At 53.4% G+C, this 23,509-nt stretch overlaps 1 long non-coding RNA gene across 1 annotated transcript; it reads right to left on the bottom strand.

The window, feature by feature from the left end:
• Positions 1-1,158: 1,158 nt before the first annotated feature.
• LOC141072569 (uncharacterized) lies at positions 1,159-23,501 on the bottom strand. The gene is made up of 2 exons (XR_012226702.1): positions 23,363-23,501; positions 1,159-2,315 (listed from the first exon to the last, which is right to left on the bottom strand). It is a non-coding gene; the product is annotated as an uncharacterized lncRNA (long non-coding RNA).
• Positions 23,502-23,509: the final 8 nt, after the last annotated feature.

Consider the following 23,509-nt stretch of genomic DNA (forward strand, 5'->3'; position numbering starts at 1 on the left):
CTCAACACACCCCTAATCCCAACTAACCCTAACTACAAGCCTAACCCTAATCCCAACCCACCACTAACCCTCATTCCAACCCTAACCCTCATTCCAACCCTAATGGAAAAATAAAAATATTTTCTTTATTTTATTATATGTCCCTACCTATGGGGGTGATAAAGGGAGGGTTTATTTTCATTTTGATCACTGTGATTGTTTCTCACAGTGATATAAATGAATGAATCTGAAGCCGGCGCACTGCACATGCGCCCGCCATTTTCCAAGATGGCGGCGGCCATGACGCACGACACCGGGACAGCCAGGAGGTACCGGGGTCGGTGGGGGGGGGAGCAGAAGGCTGGGGGGAGCGGAGGGAAGGGGACCTGATGATGACTGCGGCGTCTGATTGCTGCCGTCAGTCGGTGGCGGCAGCCGATCGGCGCCATCAGTTGGTGGGTGAGGAGTCTGATTGCTGTCTCCAGCCATGGCCGATGATATTGCAGCATCGGCCAAGGACCGATTGTAATATTTCACCAAATTGGTGAAATATTACAATCGTACTGTGCATGTGCCCGCCATTTGCAAAGATGGTGGCTCCCATGCAGGAGGGACGGCGGGACACCAGGAGCCGGACGTGACAGGTACCGGGGAGGGTGATCAGAGGGAAGGGGAGGGGGGCAGATCGTGACAGCAGCGGCCCATCGCTGCTGTCAGTCCATGGTGGGGGCCAATTGCCCCGCCAGCCGGTGTGTGGGGGGGTTAAGTTAGTGTCTCCATCCATGTCCAATGCTACTGCAGCATCGGCCATGGCTGGATTGTAATATTTCATCAAATTTCATTGATGAAATATTACTATTGCTTTGATTTGGCTGTTGAAACTGAAACAGCCAATCAGAGCGATCGTAGCCACGTGAGGGCTAAGTCACCCCCCCTGTGGTGAAGCATAAAGGGTCCTTTGTGTACGGGTCGGGTGACTTTTCATTGACCCCGGTCACCCGACCCGCAGGAGCGCTATTTATAGCATGACGCCTACGGGGGCGTTTTGGCACGACTTTTCATGACGCCTACGTAGGCATCATGGGTCGGGAAGGGGTTAAAAAATTGGGCCCGTCACTAAAGGGGCTAAGCAGCTTGTCCTGCCCTATGCATGAAATGAAAGGCTAAAAATGCAACATGGAGACTTAACCACAGCAATGTTTTATTTACATTCACTGAAATCACAGACATAGAAATATTGGATAAATAACATTTTGACATTATGTATAAAAGTGCATTTTTTTGCATTGAAAACTTTATGCCTTCGCTTGTTTCATTTTAAGCATTTATGTATTGTAAAACTGTAATATGCTGTTGGTGCATGGAGGCAGGACTGTTGGGAGGGTCTGCAGCTCTGCCCCCCCCCCCAGGCCTGCTTTTGGTGTCTGAGGTTTCGGTGTCCCGGACCAGAGATCATAATACCTGACTTGAATAGTAAAGGAGACGGCAGCCCGAGAAACATCCAAGGTGGGAACGCCCCATCATGCCGAAGAGAGTCTGCTAGATCCAGGCCTAGCAGACCAGGGCTGGTGGGTTTGTGGATGCCAGGAGGGGGTTGGCCTGAAGGAACGTCTTGTCTTTTCCTGGCAGGTCAGACAGTTGGCCCGTCTGTTGCTTTTTTGGACAGAATATTTCCAAAACAACCAAAATTGAACTGTACATCTCTTGGGAGGCGGAGTTTAGTCCTATGTTCCAGAAGCAAAGTACTCTTACCTAGATAAGTGCAGAGCAGGGAGCACTAGAAAGTCGGCGTGCGTGATTGTTCAGGGCACTGGCATTGTGGCCCGGCCAACAGAGAAGGCCCAGACCAGAGCCTAGATTTTTTTTTTTTTTTTTTCCTAAGAGCAGGGTCGCAGGAGCCTCTGAAAAACGTAGAGGCCACATGAATAGCAATGCTTCCCCAGGAGACATCCATATTGCTCAGGGGAAACCTGCAACATATTTGTCCTGTCCCTTCCTTTTTTTAAACGGAGCCCCCTCACTGGTTGGTAGGATATATCTGTCCTGAAGATCCCAAAGCCGTCTTTGCAGACCGGTGATGAATATGGCCTTGGAAAATCCAGGATGCAGACTTTCGGGTGGCTGGCAGGTAACCGATTTGTCTTTCTTTCCAACTCTATCTGGCTCTGGGGGCAAGAGGGTCGGGGATTAGTGGCAAGGACAGTCCTCCGTGGAACAAACACCAAACACTTGATCTGTTAGGGCCTTGCCTTGTAGACCACAGATGATACGATAGTGACAATTCTAGGTGGGAGAGCAGAGTGACAATTTCACTCTGTCGCCCTCAAAAGATGTATCTGAAAGAAAAAAGAAACTCATTAATAAAAAAAAACCTAAGGCAGAAACTGGCCTGGGCGGTCCGGACCCATGTCTGCCTCCTACTGACACTAAGGTAAAACGGATTAGCTTTGTGCCAGTTGGTGGTGTACCCTCCTCTGGGGGGACCTACATTTTTTACTTTGCATAGCATAAGCAGCATACACCCATGTTTTGTGTACCCCAATGAAGCATTAGCCCCCCCCCCCCCCCACACCAACCAGAGGGCCACACAGCATAACCCCCCACACCAACCAGAGGGCTGTTATGAATGAGTCACCGAGGAGGAAAAACAAGCTAAGCCACAGAAAACCAGAGAGGTTGGTAACTAAGCGGATTGCAGACCCCTGATCCTATCCACAGAACTAGCAGTAGCCATGGAGCGTACCTACGATGATCCTAGATGCCTCGTCACAGCCGGAGAACTAAATAAGCCTAAAGCAAGAAAAGGGGAAATCTAAACTGCCCCAGAGCAGACCCCAAAGCAATTGACAGCCCCCAAACATGTATTGTCAGTGAGACAAGATGAAAACACAAACACAGATAGAAAAATAGGCTGAGCAAACGATGGGGCCTACACTAACTAGAAAGGACAGGAAAGGAAAGACGCTGTCTGCAATCACCCACAAAAAACCCTGCCAAAAAATGTCCAACACTTTCTGATAACAAAAACCCTGAAGTCGCTAGACTTCAATTCCCTATATCAGCACTCTGGTATATTCTGAAGACAGAGCAAAAAGAGACCAATCTGATCAGGGACAAAAAAGCAAACTGGCATAAACAGAGACATAAGAATGGAAATTCAGCACAGCCCCAGCAGGGGCTGGCTGACCACAAAAACTGAGTAAACCAGACCAAATCTTATGTGAAAAAATAGCAGAGCACACTTAGCTTGAGAAGGCAGGAACAGAACTGGAAACCAGAACCTCAGGGCAGGAAAAATCACCAGCACAAAATTAGGGAGTCGGCTGTCTTAAATCCAGTCAGACTCCTGATGTCCACTCACAGTCGTCCTCCTCAGGTGGCAGGTCTCTGCCATTTAGATCAGCTTCATTACCTACTGTCACCACCAGAGGAAGCCCGGATGGAGAACTCACGACTCCTCTGTCAACACAGCCAGCTCCACCACCCTCACCAGAGGTAAACCAGAAAATGAGTTGACAACAGAGGGCCACACAACATAACACCGCTCCCCCAATCATAAACCTCAACCTGACACTAATCAGTGGACCCCACAATATAAACCCAACAAAGCACACCAGACATTCCCTCCCCAAGCGTAAATCCCCATGCTGCCCCCTGACCCCAAATGTACATCCCATCAAACTGCCTCCAAACAAATCCCCCAATTGGACGCCTCAACGCTTCATCAACCCCATCGAACGTCTACCGACGCCAAGCATAAACTCAAAAACCCCCATAGGACGTCCACCCCACCCCCCAAGCATTATTCCCATCAGACGCCACCCCCCACCCAAGAATAAACCCCATCGGACATCCACTCCCCCCAGCATTAACCCTCACTGGACATCCACTCCACCCAGCATAAAGCCCCATCGGACTTCCACCCTCCCCAAGAATAAACCCTCACTGGACATCCACTCTCCCCAGCATTAAGCCCCCATAGGACTTCCACCCTCCCCAAGCATAAAGCCCCATAGGACTTCCACCCTCCCCAAGCATAAAGCCCCATCGGACTTCCACCCTCCCCAAGCATAAAGCCCCATCGGACTTCCACCCTCCCCAAGCATAAAGCCCCATCGGACTTCCACCCTCCCCAAGCATAAAGCCCCATCGGACTTCCACCCTCCCCAAGCATAAAGCCCCATCGGACTTCCACCCTCCCCAAGCATAAAGCCCCATCGGACTTCCACCCTCCCCAAGCATAAAGCCCCATCGGACTTCCACCCTCCCCAAGCATAAAGCCCCATCGGACTTCCACCCTCCCCAAGCATAAAGCCCCATCGGACTTCCACCCTCCCCAAGCATAAAGCCCCATCGGACTTCCACCCTCCCCAAGCATAAAGCCCCATCGGACTTCCACCCTCCCCAAGCATAAAGCCCCATCGGACTTCCACCCTCCCCAAGCATAAAGCCCCATCGGACTTCCACCCTCCCCAAGCATAAAGCCCCATCGGACTTCCACCCTCCCCAAGCATAAAGCCCCATCGGACTTCCACCCTCCCCAAGCATAAAGCCCCATCGGACTTCCACCCTCCCCAAGCATAAAGCCCCATCGGACTTCCACCCTCCCCAAGCATAAAGCCCCATCGGACTTCCACCCTCCCCAAGCATAAAGCCCCATCGGACTTCCACCCTCCCCAAGCATAAAGCCCCATCGGACTTCCACCCTTCCCAAGCATAAAACCCCATCGGACTTCCACCCTCCCCAAGCATAACTCCCCATCGGACTTCCACCCCCCCAGAATAAAGCCCCATCGGACGTCCACCCCCCCCAGCATAAACCAGACCCAGCAAGCGTGCATTAACTCTTCCCCCTCCGGGGCCCAACCAGACCCCGCAAGCATGCATTAACCCCAGGGCCCAACCAGACCCTGCAAGCGTGCATTAACCCCCGCCGAGGCCAACCAGACCCCACAAGTGTGCATTATCTCCCCCATAGGGCCCAACCAGACCCCGCAAACGTGCATTAAACCCCGGGGCCCAATCAGACCTCACAAGCATGCATTAACCCCCTGGGGCCAACCAGACCCCGCAAGCATGCATAAACCCACCCAGACCCCGAAAGTGCGCATTATCTCCCCCCTGGGCCCAACCAGACCCCACAAGCATGTATTAACCCTCTCCCAGGGCCCAACAAGACTCCAAAAGCATGCATTCATCCACCCAGATCACCCCCCAAACCCCACCACAAGCAGGCCACCCCCCACTAAAATGGGTCCCCATTGAGCAGGGCACCCCCAAATCCCACCACAGGGGTCCCCCAATAGCCAGCAGGTCACCCCCAAATCCCACACACAGGTGACCCTCAATAGCTAGCAGCAGGTCACCCCCCCAAACCCCACCACAAGCAGGTCGCCCCCCCACTAAAAGGGGTACCCCCCGAGAGCAGGTCACCCCCAAATCCCACCACAAGGGTCTAGGGGTGGCCAGCAGCAGGTCGCCCACAAACCCCACCACAGAAGTCCTCCAATAGCCAGCAGCAGGTTGCCCCACACTAAAATGGGTCCCTCCGCAAGCAGCAGGTCCCTCCCAAACCCCACCACAGCCCCCCCACCGCAACACAAGCAGGTTGCCCCCACTAAAAGGGGTACCCCAATAACCAGCAGCAGGAGGCCCCCCCCAAACACAAGCAGGTCATCCCCAAATCCCACCACAGGGGCCCCAATAACCAGCAGCAGGCCTCCCTCAAATCCCACCACAGGGGTCCCCGTCCCCTCAATAGCCAGCAGCAGATCGCCCTCAAATCCAACCACAGGGGGTCCCCCTAATAGCCAGCAGCAGGTCACCCCCCACTAAAAGGGGTACACCCAGTAAGCAGCAGGTCGCCTCCCCCAAACCCCACCATAAGGGTCCCCCAATAGCCAGCAGCAGGTCGCCCCACCACAGTGGTCCTCCCCAATAGCCAGCAGCAGGTCACCACGCAACAGGGATCCCCCCAATAGCAGATCATCCCCAAGTGCCACCACATGGGTCCCCCAAAACCCCATCACCTATAGTAATAGCGTGCTGCAACTTGCTAAAACAGAACACGCTGGTCACCCCCAAAACCCTCACCCCCAAATTCCACGACAGGGTCGCACGTTTTTGCGGGTCACCCCCAAAACTCCACCACAGGGTAGCAGGTTTTTCACCCTAAAACCAAAAGAGGGTCACACGTTTTTCACCCTGAAACACTAACCTCTATGTGCCATGGTGATTTGCAAGGTAACGGCGTGATGCTTCACGCCTTGCTAAAATAGAAGCCCACAAGTGACAGAAATGACATCACACCTGGAAGGAGCCCATACAGTCTAGCATTTACCATCTACATACCCCATGCCCCCCTCACACCAGCCCCCTTGATGGTCATCTACATACCCCATGCCTCCTCACACCAGACACACAGCCTCCTGGATGCCCCTGTACATATCCCACGCCCCATTCACACCAGCCAACCCCTGGATGCACTTCTACATACCCTATGCCTCCTCACACCAGTCCCCTGGATGCCTCTACATTCCCATTGCCTCCTCACAACAGCCCCCCTGGATGCCCCTCTACATTTCCCATGCCCTCTCACAACAGCCCTCTGGATGCCCCTCTGCATACTCCATGCCCCCCCTCACACAGCCCTCTGGATGCCCCTCTGCATATTCCCCCACACACCAGCCCCCTCGATGCCCCTCTGCATACCCCACGCCTCCTCACACAGCCCCCTGGATGCCTCAACATTAATTCCTATGGTCTCCCCACCTCTGCATACCCCATACCCCCTCACACAGCACCTCTACATACCCCATGCCCCCTCACACAGCCCCCTGGATGCTTTAACATTTATTTCCTTGGTCTCCCCAACTCTGCATACCCCATGCCCCCTCACACGGCCACCTGGATGCCTCTACAACATTTATTCCGATGGTCTCCCCACGTCTGCATGCCCCCTCAACAAGGCCCCCTGGATGCCACAACATTTATTCACGTGGTCTCCCCACCTCTGCATACCACATGCCCCCTTAAACAGCCCCCTGGATGCCCCTCTACATATACCCCCCCCTCACACCCCCCCCTGGATGCCTCCAAATATATTCACATGGTCTCCCCACCTCTGCGTACCCATGCCTACTCACACAGCCCCCTGCATGCCTCCAAATTCATTCACATGGTCTCCCCACCTCTGCGTACCCCATACCTCCTCACACAGCCCCCTGTGTGCCTCCAAATTCATTCACATGGTCTCCCCACCTCTGCGTACCCCATACCTCCTCACACAGCCCCCTGGATGCCTCCAAATTCATTCACATGGTCTCCCCACCTCTGCGTACCCCATACCTCCTCACACAGCCCCCTGGATGCCTCAACATTTATTCACATGGTCTCCCCACCTCTGCGTACCCCATACCTCCTAACACAGCCCCCTGGATGCCTCCAAATTCATTCACATGGTCTCCCCACCTCTGCGTACCCCATACCTCCTCACACAGCCCCCTGGATGCCTCCAAATACATTCACATGGTCTCCTCACCTCTGCGTACCCCATGCCTCCTCACACAGCCCCCTGGATGCCTCCAAATTCATTCACATGGTCTCCCCACACAGCCCCCTGGATGCCTCCAAATTCATTCACATGGTCTCCCCACACCTCCTCACACAGCGCCCTGGATGCCTTCAAATTCATTCACATGATCTCCCCACCTCTGCGTACCCCATACCTCCTCACACAGTCCCCAAATTCATTCACATGGTCTCTTCACCTGTGCGTACCCCATACCTCCTCACACAGCCCCCTGGATGCCTCAACAACATTTATTCACATGGTCTCTCCACCTCTGCATACCCCATACCTCCTCACACAGCCCCCTGGATGCCTCAACAACATTTATTCACATGGTCTCTCCACCTCTGCATACCCCATACCTCCTCACACAGCCCCCTGGATACCTCAACAACATTTATTCACATGGTCTCTCCACCTCTGCATACCCCATACCTCCTCACACAGCCCCCTGGATGCCTCAACATTTATTCACATGGTCTCCCCACCTCTGTGTGCCCCATAACTCGTCACACAGCCCCCTGGATGCCTCAACATTTATTCACATGGGCTCCCCACCTCTGCGTACCCCATACCTCCTCACACAGCCCCCTGGATGCCTCAACATTTATTCACATGGTCTCCCCACCTCTGCGTACCCCATACCTCCTCACACAGCCCCCTGGATGCCTCTACATTTATTCACATGGCCTCCCCACCTCTGCGTACCCCATACCTCCTCACACAGCCCCCTGGATGCCTCAATAATATTTATTCACATAGTCTCCCCACCTCTGCGTACCCCATACCTCCTCAAACAGCCCCCTGGATGCCTCAATAACATTTATTCACATGGTCTCCCCACCTCTGCATACCCCATACCACCTCACACAGCACCCTGGATGCCTCAGCAACATTTATTCACATGGTCTCCCCACCTCTGCGTACCCCATACCTCAACACACAGCCCCCTGGATGCCTCAATAACATTTATTCACATGGTCACCCCACCTCTGCGTACCCCATACCTCCTCACACAGCCCCCTGAATGCCTCAACAACATTCATTCACATGGTCTCCCCACCTCTGCATACCCCATACCTCCTCACACAGCCCCCTGAATGCCTCAACAACATTCATTCACATGGTCTCCCCACCTCTGCGTACCCCATACCTCCTCACACAGCCCCCTGGATGCCTCAATAACATTTATTCACATGGTCTCTCCATCTCTGCATACCTCATACCTCCTCACACAGCCCCCTGGATGCCTCAATAACATTTATTCACATGGTCTCCCCACCTCTGCATACCCCATACCTCCTCACACAGCCCCCTGGATGCCTCTACAACATTTATTCACATGGTCTGCCCACCTCTGCGTACCCCATACCTCCTCACACAGCCCCCTGGATGCCTCTACAACATTTATTCACATTGTCTGCCCACCTCTGCGTACCCCATACCTCCTCACACAGCCCCCTGGATGCCTCAATAACATTTATTCACATGGTCTCCCCATCTCTGCGTACCTCATACCTCCTCACACAGCCCCCTGGATGCCTCAATAACATTTATTCACATGGTCTCCCCACCTGTGTGTACCCCATACCTCCTCACACAGCCCCCTGGATGCCTCTACAACATTTATTCACATGGTCTGCCCATCTCTGCGTGCCCCATACCTCCTCACACAGCCCCTTGAATGCCTCAACAACATTCATTCACATGGTCTCCCCACCTCCGCATACCCCATACCTCCTCACACAGCCCCCTGAATGCCTCAACAACATTCATTCACATGGTCTCCCCACCTCTGCGTACCCCATACCTCCTCACACAGCCCCCTGGGTGCCTCCAAATTCATTCACATGGTCACCTCACCTCTGCGTACCCCATACCTCCTCACACAGTCCCCTGGATGCCTCTACAACATTTATTCACATGGTTTCCCCACCTCTGCGTACCCCATACCTCCTCACACAGCCCACTGGGTGCCTCAATAACATTTATTCACATGGTCTCTCCACCTCTGCATACCTCCTCACACAGCCCCCTGGATGCCTCAATAACATTTATTCACATGGTCTCCCCACCTCTGCATACCTCATACCTCCTCACACAGCCCCCTGGATGCCTCAATAACATTTATTCACATGGTCTGCCCACCTCTGCGTACCCCATACCTCCTCTCACAGCCCCCTGAATGCCTCAACATTCATTCACATGGTCTCCCCACCTCTGCATACCCCATACCTCCTCACACAGCCCCCTGAATGCCACAACATTCATTCACATGGTCTCCCCACCTCTGCGTACCCCATACCTCCTCACAGCCCCCTGGATGCCTCTACAACATTCATTCACATTGTCTCCCCACCTCTGCGTACCCCATACCTCCTAACACAGCCCCCTGGGTGCCTCAATAACATTTATTCACATGGTCTCCCCACCTCTGCGTACCCCATACCTCCTCACACAGCCCCCTGGGTGCCTCAATAACATTTAGTCACATGGTCTCCCCACCTGTGTGTACCCAATACCTCCTCACACAGCCCCCTGGATGCCTCTACAACATTTATTCACATGGTCTGCCCACCTCTGCGTACCCTATACCTCCTCACACAGCCCCCTGGATGCCTCAATAACATTTATTCACATGGTCTCCCCATCTCTGCGTACCTCATACCTCCTCACACAGCCCCCTGGGTGCCTCAATAACATTTATTCACATGGTCTGCCCACCTTTGCGTACCCCATACCTCCTCAGACAGCCCCCTGAATGCCTCAACAACATTCATTCACATGGTCTCCTCACCTCTGCATACCCCATACCTCCTCATACAGCCCCCTGAATGCCTCAACAACATTCATTCACATGGTCTCCCCACCTCTGCGTACCCCATACCTCCTCACACAGCCCCCTGGATGCCTAAATAACATTTATTCACATGGTCTCCCCATCTCTGCGTACCTCATACCTCCTCTCACAGCCCCCTGGATGCCTCAATAACATTTATTCACATGATCTCCCCACCTCTGCGTACCCCATACCTCCTCACACAGCCCCCTGGATGCCTCAATAACATTTATTCAAATGATCTCCCCACCTCTGCGTACCCCATACCTCCTCACACAGCCCCCTGGATGCCTCTACAACATTTATTCACATGGTCTCCCCACCTCTGCGTACCCCATACCTCCTCACACAGCCCCCTGGATGCCTCAATAACATTTATTCACATGGTCTCCCCACCTCTGCGTACCCCATACCTCCTCACACAGCCCCCTGGGTGCCTCCAAATTCATTCACATGGTTACCTCATCTCTGTGTACCCCATACCTCCTCACGCAGCCCCCTGGATGCCTCTACATTTATTCACATGGTCTCCCCACCTCTGCGTACCCCATACCTCCTCACACAGCCCCCTGGGTGCCTCAACATTCATTCACATGGTCTCCCCACCTCTGCATACCCCATACCTCCTCACACAGCCCCCTGGGTGCCTCAATAACATTTATTCACATGGTCTCCCCATCTCTGCATACCCCCATACCTCCTCACACAGCCCCCTGGGTGCCTCAATAACATTTATTCACATGGTCTCCCCATCTCTGCATACCCCATACCTCCTCACACAGCCCCCTGGATGCCTCAATAACATTTATTCACATGGTCTGCCCACCTCTGCGTACCCCATACCTCCTCACACAGCCCCCTGAATGCCACAACATTCATTCACATGGTCTCCCCACCTCTGCGTACCCCATACCTCCTCACACAGCCCCCTGGGTGCCGCAATAACATTTATTCACATGGTCTCCCCACCTCTGCGTACCCCATACCTCCTCAAACAGCCCCCTGGATGCCTCTACAACATTTATTCACATGGTCTGCCCACCTATGCGTACCCCATACCTCCTCACACAGCCCACTGAATGCCTCAACAACATTCATTCACATGGTCTCCCCACCTCTGCATACCCCATACCTCCTCTCACAGCCCCCTGGATGCAATAACATTTATTCACATGGTCTACCCATCTCTGCGTACCCCATACCTCCTCACACAGCCCCCTGGATGCCTCTATAACATTTATTCACATGGTCTGTCCACCTCTGCGTACCCCATACCTCCTTACACAGCCCCCTGGATGCCTCAATAACATTTATTCACATGGTCTCCCCATCTCTGCGTACCTCATACCTCCTCACACAACCCCCTGGATGCCTCAATAACATTTATTCACATGGTCTCCCCACCTGTGTGTACCCAATACCTCCTCACACAGCCCCCTGGATGCCTCTACAACATTTATTCACATGGTCTGCCCACCTCTGCGTACCCTATACCTCCTCACACAGCCCCCTGGATGCCTCAATAACATTTATTCACATGGTCTCCCCATCTCTGCGTACCTCATACCTCCTCACACAGCCCCCTGGGTGCCTCAATAACATTTATTCACATGGTCTGCCCACCTTTGCGTACCCCATACCTCCTCACACAGCCCCCTGAATGCCTCAACAACATTCATTCACATGGTCTCCTCACCTCTGCATACCCCATACCTCCTCATACAGCCCCCTGAATGCCTCAACAACATTCATTCACATGGTCTCCCCACCTCTGCGTACCCCATACCTCCTCACACAGCCCCCTGGATGCCTAAATAACATTTATTCACATGGTCTCCCCATCTCTGCGTACCTCACACCTCCTCTCACAGCCCCCTGGATGCCTCAATAACATTTATTCACATGATCTCCCCACCTCTGCGTACCCCATACCTCCTCACACAGCCCCCTGGATGCCTCAATAACATTTATTCACATGATCTCCCCACCTCTGCGTACCCCATACCTCCTCACACAGCCCCCTGGATGCCTCAATAACATTTATTCACATGGTCTCCCCACCTGTGTGTACCCCATACCTCCTCACACAGCCCCCTGGATGCCTCTACAACATTTATTCACATGGTCTCCCCACCTCTGCGTACCCCATACCTCCTCACACAGCCCCCTGGATGCCTCAATAACATTTATTCACATGGTCTCCCCACCTCTGCGTACCCCATACCTCCTCACACAGCCCACTGGGTGCCTCCAAATTCATTCACATGGTTACCTCATCTCTGTGTACCCCATACCTCCTCACACAGCCCCCTGGATGCCTCTACATTTATTCACATGGTCTCCCCACCTCTGCGTACCCCATACCTCCTCACACAGCCCCCTGGGTGCCTCAACATTCATTCACATGGTCTCCCCACCTCTGCATACCCCATACCTCCTCACACAGCCCCCTGGGTGCCTCAATAACATTTATTCACATGGTCTCCCCATCTCTGCATACCCCCATACCTCCTCACACAGCCCCCTGGGTGCCTCAATAACATTTATTCACATGGTCTCCCCATCTCTGCATACCCCATACCTCCTCACACAGCCCCCTGGATGCCTCAATAACATTTATTCACATGGTCTGCCCACCTCTGCGTACCCCATACCTCCTCACACAGCCCCCTGAATGCCACAACATTCATTCACATGGTCTCCCCACCTCTGCGTACCCCATACCTCCTCACACAGCCCCCTGGGTGCCGCAATAACATTTATTCACATGGTCTCCCCACCTCTGCGTACCCCATACCTCCTCAAACAGCCCCCTGGATGCCTCTACAACATTTATTCACATGGTCTGCCCACCTATGCGTACCCCATACCTCCTCACACAGCCCACTGAATGCCTCAACAACATTCATTCACATGGTCTCCCCACCTCTGCATACCCCATACCTCCTCTCACAGCCCCCTGGATGCAATAACATTCATTCACATGGTCTCCCCACCTCTGCGTACCCCATACCTCCTCTCACAGCCCCCTGGATGCAATAACATTTATTCACATGGTCTACCCATCTCTGCGTACCCCATACCTCCTCACACAGCCCCCTGGATGCCTCTATAACATTTATTCACATGGTCTGTCCACCTCTGCGTACCCCATACCTCCTTACACAGCCCCCTGGATGCCTCAATAACATTTATTCACATGGTCTCCCCATCTCTGCGTACCTCATACCTCCTCACACAACCCCCTGGATGCCTCAATAACATTTATTCACATGGTCTCCCCACCTGTGTGTACCCCATACCTCCTCACACAGCCCCCTGGATGCCTCTACAACATTTATTCACATGGTCTGCCCACCTCTACGTACCCCATACCTCCTCACACAGCCCCCTGAATGCCTCAACATTCATTCACATGGTCTCCCCACCTCTGCATACCCCATACCTCCTCACACAGCCCCCTGAATGCCTCAACAACATTCATTCACATGGTCTCCCCACCTCTGCGTACCCCATACCTCCTCACACAGCCCCCTGGATGCCTCAATAACATTTATTCCCATGGTCTCCCCACCTCTGCATACCCCATACCTCCTCACACAGCCCCCTGAATGCCTCAACAACATTCATTCACAAGGTCTCCCCACCTCTGCGTACCCCATACCTCCTCACACAGCCCCCTGGATGCCTCTACATTTATTCACATGTTCTCCCCACCTCTGCGTACCCCATACCTCCTCACACAGTCCCCTGGATGCCTCTACAACATTTATTCACATGGTCTCCCCACCTCTGCGTACCCCATACCTCCTCACACAGCCCCCTGGGTGCCGCAATAACATTTATTCACATGGTCTCCCCACCTCTGCGTACCCCATACCTCCTCAAACAGCCCCCTGGATGCCTCTACAACATTTATTCACATGGTCTGCCCACCTATGCGTACCCCATACCTCCTCACACAGCCCACTGAATGCCTCAACAACATTCATTCACATGGTCTCCCCACCTCTGCATACCCCATACCTCCTCTCACAGCCCCCTGGATGCAATAACATTTATTCACATGGTCTACCCATCTCTGCGTACCCCATAACTCCTCACACAGCCCCCTGGATGCCTCTATAACATTTATTCACATGGTCTGTCCACCTCTGCGTACCCCTTACCTCCTTACACAGCCCCCTGGATGCCTCAATAACATTTATTCACATGGTCTCCCCATCTCTGCGTACCTCATACCTCCTCACACAACCCCCTGGATGCCTCAATAACATTTATTCACATGGTCTCCCCACCTGTGTGTACCCCATACCTCCTCACACAGCCCCCTGGATGCCTCTACAACATTTATTCACATGGTCTCCCCACCTCTACGTACCCCATACCTCCTCACACAGCCCCCTGAATGCCTCAACATTCATTCACATGGTCTCCCCACCTCTGCATACCCCATACCTCCTCACACAGCCCCCTGAATGCCTCAACAACATTCATTCACAAGGTCTCCCCACCTCTGCGTACCCCATACCTCCTCACACAGCCCCCTGGATGCCTCAATAACATTTATTCACATGGTCTCCCCACCTCTGCGTACCCCATACCTCCTCACACAGCCCCCTGGATGCCTCTACATTTATTCACATGTTCTCCCCACCTCTGCGTACCCCATACCTCCTCACACAGTCCCCTGGATGCCTCTACAACATTTATTCACATGGTCTCCCCACCTCTGCGTACCCCATACCTCCTCACACAGCCCCCTGGGTGCCTCAATAACATTTATTCACATGGTCTCTCCACCTCTGCATACCTCATACCTCCTCACACAGCCCCCTGAAAGCAACAACATTCATTCACATGGTCTCCCCCATACCTCCTCACACAGCCCCCTGAATGCCTCAACAACATTCATTCACATGGTCTCCCCACCTCTGCATACCCCATACCTCCTCACACAGCCCCCTGAATGCCTCAACAACATTCATTCACATGGTCTCCCCACCTCTGCATACCCCATACCTCCTCACAAAGCCCCCTGAATGCCTCAACAACATTCATTCACATGGTCTCTCCACCTCTGCGTACCCCATACCTCCTCACACAGCCCCCTGGATGCCTCAATAACATTTATTCACATGGTCTCCCCACCTCTGCGTAGCCCATACCTCCTCACACAGCCCCCTGGATGTCTCTACAACATTTATTCACATGGTCTCCCCACCTCTGCGTACCCCATACCTCCTCACACAGCCCCCTGGGTGCCTCAATAACATTTATTCACATGGTCTCTCCACCTCTGCATACCTCATACCTCCTCACACAGCCCCCTGGATGCCTCAATAACATTTATTCACATGGTCTCCCCACCTCTGCATACCTCATACCTCCTCACACAGCCCCCTGGATGCCTCTACATTTATTCACATGGTCTGCCCACCTCTGCGTACCCCATACCTCCCCACATAGCCCCCTGGATGCTTCAATAACATTTATTCACATTGTCTGCCCACCTCTGCGTACCCCATACCTCCTCACACAGCCCCCTGAAAGCCTCAACAACATTCATTCACATGGTCTCCCCACCTCTTCATACCCCATACCTCCTCACACAGCCCCCTGGGTGCCTCAATAACATTTATTCACATGGTCTCCCCATCTCTGCATACCCCCATACCTCCTCATACAGCCCCCTGGGTGCCTCAATAACGTTTATTCACATGGTCTCCCCATCTCTGCATACCCCATACCTCCTCACACAGCCCCCTGGATGCCTCAATAACATTTATTCACATGGTCTCCCCACCTCTGCATACCTCCTCACACAGCCCCCTGGATGCCTCTACAACATTTATTCACATGGTCTGCCCACCTTTGCGTACCCCATACCTCCTCACATAGCCCCCTGAAAGCAACAACATTCATTCACATGGTCTCCCCACCTCTGCATACCCCATACCTCCTCACACAGCCCCCTGGGTGCCTCAACATTTATTCACATGGTCTCCCCATCTCTGCATACCCCCATACCTCCTCACACAGCCCCCTGGATGCCTCAATAACATTTATTCACATGGTCTCCCCATCTCTTCGTACCTCATACTTCCTCACACAGCCCCCTGGGTGCCTCAATAACATTTATTCACATGGTCTCCCCACCTGTGTGTACCCCATACCTCCTCACACAGCCCCCTGGATGCCTCTACAACATTTATTCACATGGTCTGCCCACCTCTGCGTACCCCATACCTCCTCACACAGCCCCCTGAATGCCTCAACAACATTCATTCACATGGTCTCCTCACCTCTGCATACCCCATACCTCCTCACACAGCCCCCTGAATGCCTCAACAACATTCATTCACATGGTCTCCTCACCTCTGCATACCCCATACCTCCTCACACAGCCCCCTGAATGCCTCAACAACATTCATTCACATGGTCTCCCCACCTCTGCGTACCCCATACCTCCTCTCACAGCCCCCTGGATGCCTCAATAACATTTATTCACATGGTCTCCCCACCTCTGCATACCCCATACCTCCTCACACAGCCCCCTGGATGCCTCTACAACATTTATTCACATGGTCTCCCCACCTGTGTGTAACCCATACCTCCTCACACAGCCCCCTGGATGCCTCTACAACATTTATTCACATGGTCTCCCCACCTCTGCGTACCCCATACCTCCTCACACAGCCCCCTGGATGCCTCAATAACATTTATTCACATGGTCTCCCCACCTCTGCGTACCCCATACCTCCTCACACAGCCCCCTGGGTGCCTCCAAATTCATTCACATGGTCACCTCACCTCTGTGTACCCCATACCTCCTCACACAACCCCCTGGATGCCTCTACATTTATTCACATGGTCTCCCCACCTCTGCATACCCCATACCTCCTCACACAGCCCCCTGGATGCCTCAATAACATTTATTCACATGGTCTCCCCACCTCTGTGCACCCCATACCTCCTCACACAGCCCCCTGGATGCCTCAATAACATTTATTCACATGGTCTCCCCACCTCTGCGTACCCCATACCTCCTCACACAGCCCCCTGAATGCCTCAACATTCACATGGTCTCCCCACCTCTGCGTACCCCATACCTCCTCACACAGCCCCCTGGATACCTCAATAACATTTATTCACATGGTCTCCCCACCTCTGTGTACCCCTTACCTCCTCACACAGCCCCCTGGATGCCTCAACAACATTCATTCACATGGTCTACCCACCTCTGCGTACCCCATACCTCCTCACACAGCCCCCTGGATGCCTCTACAACATTTATTCACATGGTCTCCCCACCTCTGCGTACCCCATACCTCCTCACACAGCCCCCTGGATGCCTCAATAACATTTATTCACATGGTCTCCCCATCTCTGCGTACCTCATACCTCCTCACACAGCCCCCTGGATGCCTCAATAACATTTATTCACATGGTCTCCCCACCTCTGCGTACCCCATACCTCCTCACACAGCCCCCTGGATGCCTCAATAACATTTATTCACATGGTCTCCCCACATCTGCGTACCCCATACCTCCTCACACAGCCCCCTGGATGCCTCCAAATTCATTCACATGGTCACCTCACCTCTGTGTACTTCATACCTCCTCACACAGCCCCCTGGATGCCTCAATAACATTTATTCACATGGTCTCCCCACCAGTGTGTACCCCATACCTCCTCACACAGCCCCCTGGATGCCTCTAAAACATTTATTCACATGGTCTCCCCACCTCTGCGTGCCCCATACCTCCTCACACAGCCCCCTGGGTGCCCCATACCTCCTCACACAGCCCCCTGGGTGCCTCCAAATTCATTCACATGGTCACCTCACCTCTGTACCCCATACCTCCTCACACAGCCCCCTGGATGCCTCTACATTTATTCACATGGTCTCCCCACCTCTGCGTACCCCATACCTCCTCACACAGCCCCCTGGATGCCTCTACAACATTTATTCACATGGTCTCCCCACCTCTGCGTACCCCATACCTCCTCACACAACCCCCTGGATGCCTCGATAACATTTATTCACATGGTCTCCCCACCTCTGTGTACCCCATACCTCCTCACACAGCCCCCTGGATGCCTCAATAACATTTATTCACATGGTCTCCCCACCTCTGCGTACCCCATACCTCCTCACACAACCCCCTGGATGCCTCTACATTTATTCACATGGTCTCCCCACCTCTGCGTACCCCATACCTCCTCACACAGCCCCCTGGATGCCTCAATAACATTTATTCACATGGTCTCCCCACCTCTGTGCACCCCATACCTCCTCACACAGCCCCCTGGATGCCTCAATAACATTTATTCACATGGTCTCCCCACCTTTGTGTACCACATACTTCCTCACACAGCCCCCTGGATGCCTCAACAACATTTATTCACATGGTCTCCCCACCTCTGCGTACCCCATACCTCCTCACACAGCCCCCTGAATGCCTCAACATTTATTCACATGGTCTCCTCACCTCTGCGTACCCCATACCTCCTCACACAGCCCCCTGGGTGCCTCAATAACATTTATTCACATGGTCTCCCCACCTGTGTGTACCCCATACCTCCTCACACAGCCCCCTGGATGCCTCTACAACATTTATTCACATGGTCTGCCCACCTATGCGTACCCCATACCTCCTCACACAGCCCCCTGAATGCCTCAACAACATTCATTCACATGGTCTCCTCACCTCTGCATACCCCATACCTCCTCACACAGCCCCCTGAATGCCTCAACAACATTCATTCACATGGTCTCCTCACCTCTGCATACCCCATACCTCCTCACACAGCCCCCTGAATGCCTCAACAACATTCATTCACATGGTCTCCCCACCTCTGCGTACCCCATACCTCCTCTCACAGCCCCCTGGATGCCTCAATAACATTTATTCACATGGTCTCCCCACCTCTGCGTACCCCATACCTCCTCACACAGCCCCCTGGATGCCTCTACAACATTTATTCACATGGTCTCCCCACCTGTGTGTAACCCATACCTCCTCACACAGCCCCCTGGATGCCTCTACAACATTTATTCACATGGTCTCCCCACCTCTGCGTACCCCATACCTCCTCACACAGCCCCCTGGATGCCTCAATAACATTTATTCACATGGTCTCCCCACCTCTGCGTACCCCATACCTCCTCACACAGCCCCCTGGGTGCCTCCAAATTCATTCACATGGTCACCTCACCTCTGTGTACCCCATACCTCCTCACACAACCCCCTGGATGCCTCTACATTTATTCACATGGTCTCCCCACCTCTGCATACCCCATACCTCCTCACACAGCCCCCTGGATGCCTCAATAACATTTATTCACATGGTCTCCCCACCTCTGTGCACCCCATACCTCCTCACACAGCCCCCTGGATGCCTGAACAACATTCATTCACATGGTCTCCCCACCTATGCGTACCCCATACCTCCTCACACAGCCCCCTGGATGCCTCTATAATATTTATTCACATGGTCTCCCCACCTCTGCATAGCCCATACCCCCTCACACAGCCCCCTGGATGCCTCAATAACATTTATTCACATGGTCTCCCCACCTCTGCGTACCCCATACCTCCTCACACAGCCCCCTGAATGCCTCAACATTTATTCACATGGTCTCCCCACCTCTGCGTACCCCATACCTCCTCACACAGCCCCCTGGATACCTCAATAACATTTATTCACATGGTCTCCCCACCTCTGTGTACCCCTTACCTCCTCACACAGCCCCCTGGATGCCTCAACAACATTCATTCACATGGTCTACCCACCTCTGCGTACCCCATACCTCCTCACACAGCCCCCTGGATGCCTCTACAACATTTATTCACATGGTCTCCCCACCTCTGCATACCCCATACCTCCTCACACAGCCCCCTGGATGCCTCAATAACATTTATTCACATGGTCTCCCCATCTCTGCGTACCTCATACCTCCTCACACAGCCCCCTGGATGCCTCAATAACATTTATTCACATGGTCTCCCCACCTCTGCGTACCCCATACCTCCTCACACAGCCCCCTGGATGCCTCAATAACATTTATTCACATGGTCTCCCCACATCTGCGTACCCCATACCTCCTCACACAGCCCCCTGGATGCCTCCAAATTCATTCACATGGTCACCTCACCTCTGTGTACTTCATACCTCCTCACACAGCCCCCTGGATGCCTCAATAACATTTATTCACATGGTCTCCCCACCAGTGTGTACCCCATACCTCCTCACACAGCCCCCTGGATGCCTCTAAAACATTTATTCACATGGTCTCCCCACCTCTGCGTGCCCCATACCTCCTCACACAGCCCCCTGGGTGCCTCCAAATTCATTCACATGGTCACCTCACCTCTGTACCCCATACCTCCTCACACAGCCCCCTGGATGCCTCTACATTTATTCACATGGTCTCCCCACCTCTGCGTACCCCATACCTCCTCACACAGCCCCCTGGATGCCTCTACAACATTTATTCACATGGTCTCCCCACCTCTGCGTACCCCATACCTCCTCACACAACCCCCTGGATGCCTCGATAACATTTATTCACATGGTCTCCCCACCTCTGTGTACCCCATACCTCCTCACACAGCCCCCTGGATGCCTCAATAACATTTATTCACATGGTCTCCCCACCTCTGCGTACCCCATACCTCCTCACACAACCCCCTGGATGCCTCTACATTTATTCACATGGTCTCCCCACCTCTGCGTACCCCATACCTCCTCACACAGCCCCCTGGATGCCTCAATAACATTTATTCACATGGTCTCCCCACCTCTGTGCACCCCATACCTCCTCACACAGCCCCCTGGATGCCTCAATAACATTTATTCACATGGTCTCCCCACCTTTGTGTACCACATACCTCCTCACACAGCCCCCTGGATGCCTCAACAACATTTATTCACATGGTCTCCTCACCTCTGCGTACCCCATACCTCCTCACACAGCCCCCTGAATGCCTCAACATTTATTCACATGGTCTCCCCACCTCTGCGTACCCCATACCTCCTCACACAGCTCCCCGAATGCCTCAACATTTAATCACATGGTCTCCCCACCTCTGCATAGCCCATACCTCCTCACACAGCCCCCTGGATGCCTCTACAACATTGATTCACATGGTCTCCCCACCTCTGCGTACCCCATACCTCCTCACACAGCCCCCTGGATGCCTCAGTAACATTTATTCACATGGTCTCCCCACCTCTGTGCACCCCATACCTCCTCACACAGCCCCCTGGATGCCTCAATAACATTTATTCACATGGTCTCCCCACCTTTGTGTACCACATACCTCCTCACACAGCCCCCTGGATGCCTCAACAACATTCATTCACATGGTCTCCCCACCTCTGCGTACCCCATACCTCCTCACACAGCCCCCTGGATGCCTCTATAATATTTATTCACATGGTCTCCCCACCTCTGCATAGCCCATACCCCCTCACACAGCCCCCTGGATGCCTCAACATTTATTCACATGGTCTCCCCACCTCTGTGTACCCCATACCTCCTCACACAGCCCCCTGAATGCCTCAATAACATTTATTCCCATGGTCTCTCCACCTCTGTGTACCCCATACCTCCTCACACAGCCCCCTGAATGCCTCAACATTTATTCCCATGGTCTCCCCACCACTGCGTACCCCATACCTCCTCACACAGCCCCCTGGATGCCTCAACATTTATTCCCATGGTCTCCCTACCTCTGCGTACCCCATGCCTCCTCACACAGCCCCTGGGTGCCTCAATAACATTTATTCCCATGGTCTCCCCACCTCTGCGTACCCCATACCTCCTCACACAGCCCCCTGGGTGCCTCAATAACATTTATTCACATGGTCTCCCCACCTCTGTGTACCCCATACCTCCTCACATAGCCCCCTGGGTGCCTCAATAACATTTATTCACATGGTCTCCCCACCTCTGTGTACCCCATACCTCCTCACACAGCCCCCTGGATGCCTCAATAACATTTATTCACATGGTCTCCCCACCTCTGCGTACCCCATACCTCCTCACACAACCCCCTGGATGCCTCTACATTTATTCACATGGTCTCCCCACCTCTGCGTACCCCATACCTCCTCACACAGCCCCCTGGATGCCTCAATAACATTTATTCACATGGTCTCCCCACCTCTGTGCACCCCATACCTCCTCACACAGCCCCCTGGATGCCTCAATAACATTTATTCACATGGTCTCCCCACCTTTGTGTACCACATACCTCCTCACACAGCCCCCTGGATGCCTCAACAACATTTATTCACATGGTCTCCTCACCTCTGCGTACCCCATACCTCCTCACACAGCCCCCTGAATGCCTCAACATTTATTCACATGGTCTCCCCACCTCTGCGTACCCCATACCTCCTCACACAGCTCCCCGAATGCCTCAACATTTATTCACATGGTCTCCCCACCTCTGCATAGCCCATACCTCCTCACACAGCCCCCTGGATGCCTCTACAACATTGATTCACATGGTCTCCCCACCTCTGCGTACCCCATACCTCCTCACACAGCCCCCTGGATGCCTCAGTAACATTTATTCACATGGTCTCCCCACCTCTGTGCACCCCATACCTCCTCACACAGCCCCCTGGATGCCTCAATAACATTTATTCACATGGTCTCCCCACCTTTGTGTACCACATACCTCCTCACACAGCCCCCTGGATGCCTCAATAACATTTATTCCCATGGTCTCCCCACCTCTGCGTACCCCATACCTCCTCACACAGCCCCCTGGGTGCCTCAATAACATTTATTCCCATGGTCTCCTCACCTCTGCGTACCCCATACCTCCTCACACATCCCCCTGGATGCCTCAATAACATTTATTCCCATGGTCTCCCCACCTCTGCGTACCCCATACCTCCTCACACAGCCCCCTGGGTGCCTCAATAACATTTATTCCCATGGTCTCCCCACCTCAGTGCAGACGAGCCCAGGATCAGTCCTCACAGTAAACCGCTGAGCACAGCTCCTCAGCAGAGTCTCCCCAGAGCACTCGCTGCTGCACACAGCTCAGTGCAGGAATCTCAGAGTCCACAGCACAACTCAGGAACACCAGCATCC

This window comes from Dendrobates tinctorius, unplaced genomic scaffold, assembly GCF_039654945.1.
Source record: "Dendrobates tinctorius isolate UK_male_01 unplaced genomic scaffold, ASM3965494v1 ptg000276l, whole genome shotgun sequence".
In the NCBI taxonomy this organism is placed as follows: domain Eukaryota; kingdom Metazoa; phylum Chordata; class Amphibia; order Anura; family Dendrobatidae; genus Dendrobates; species Dendrobates tinctorius.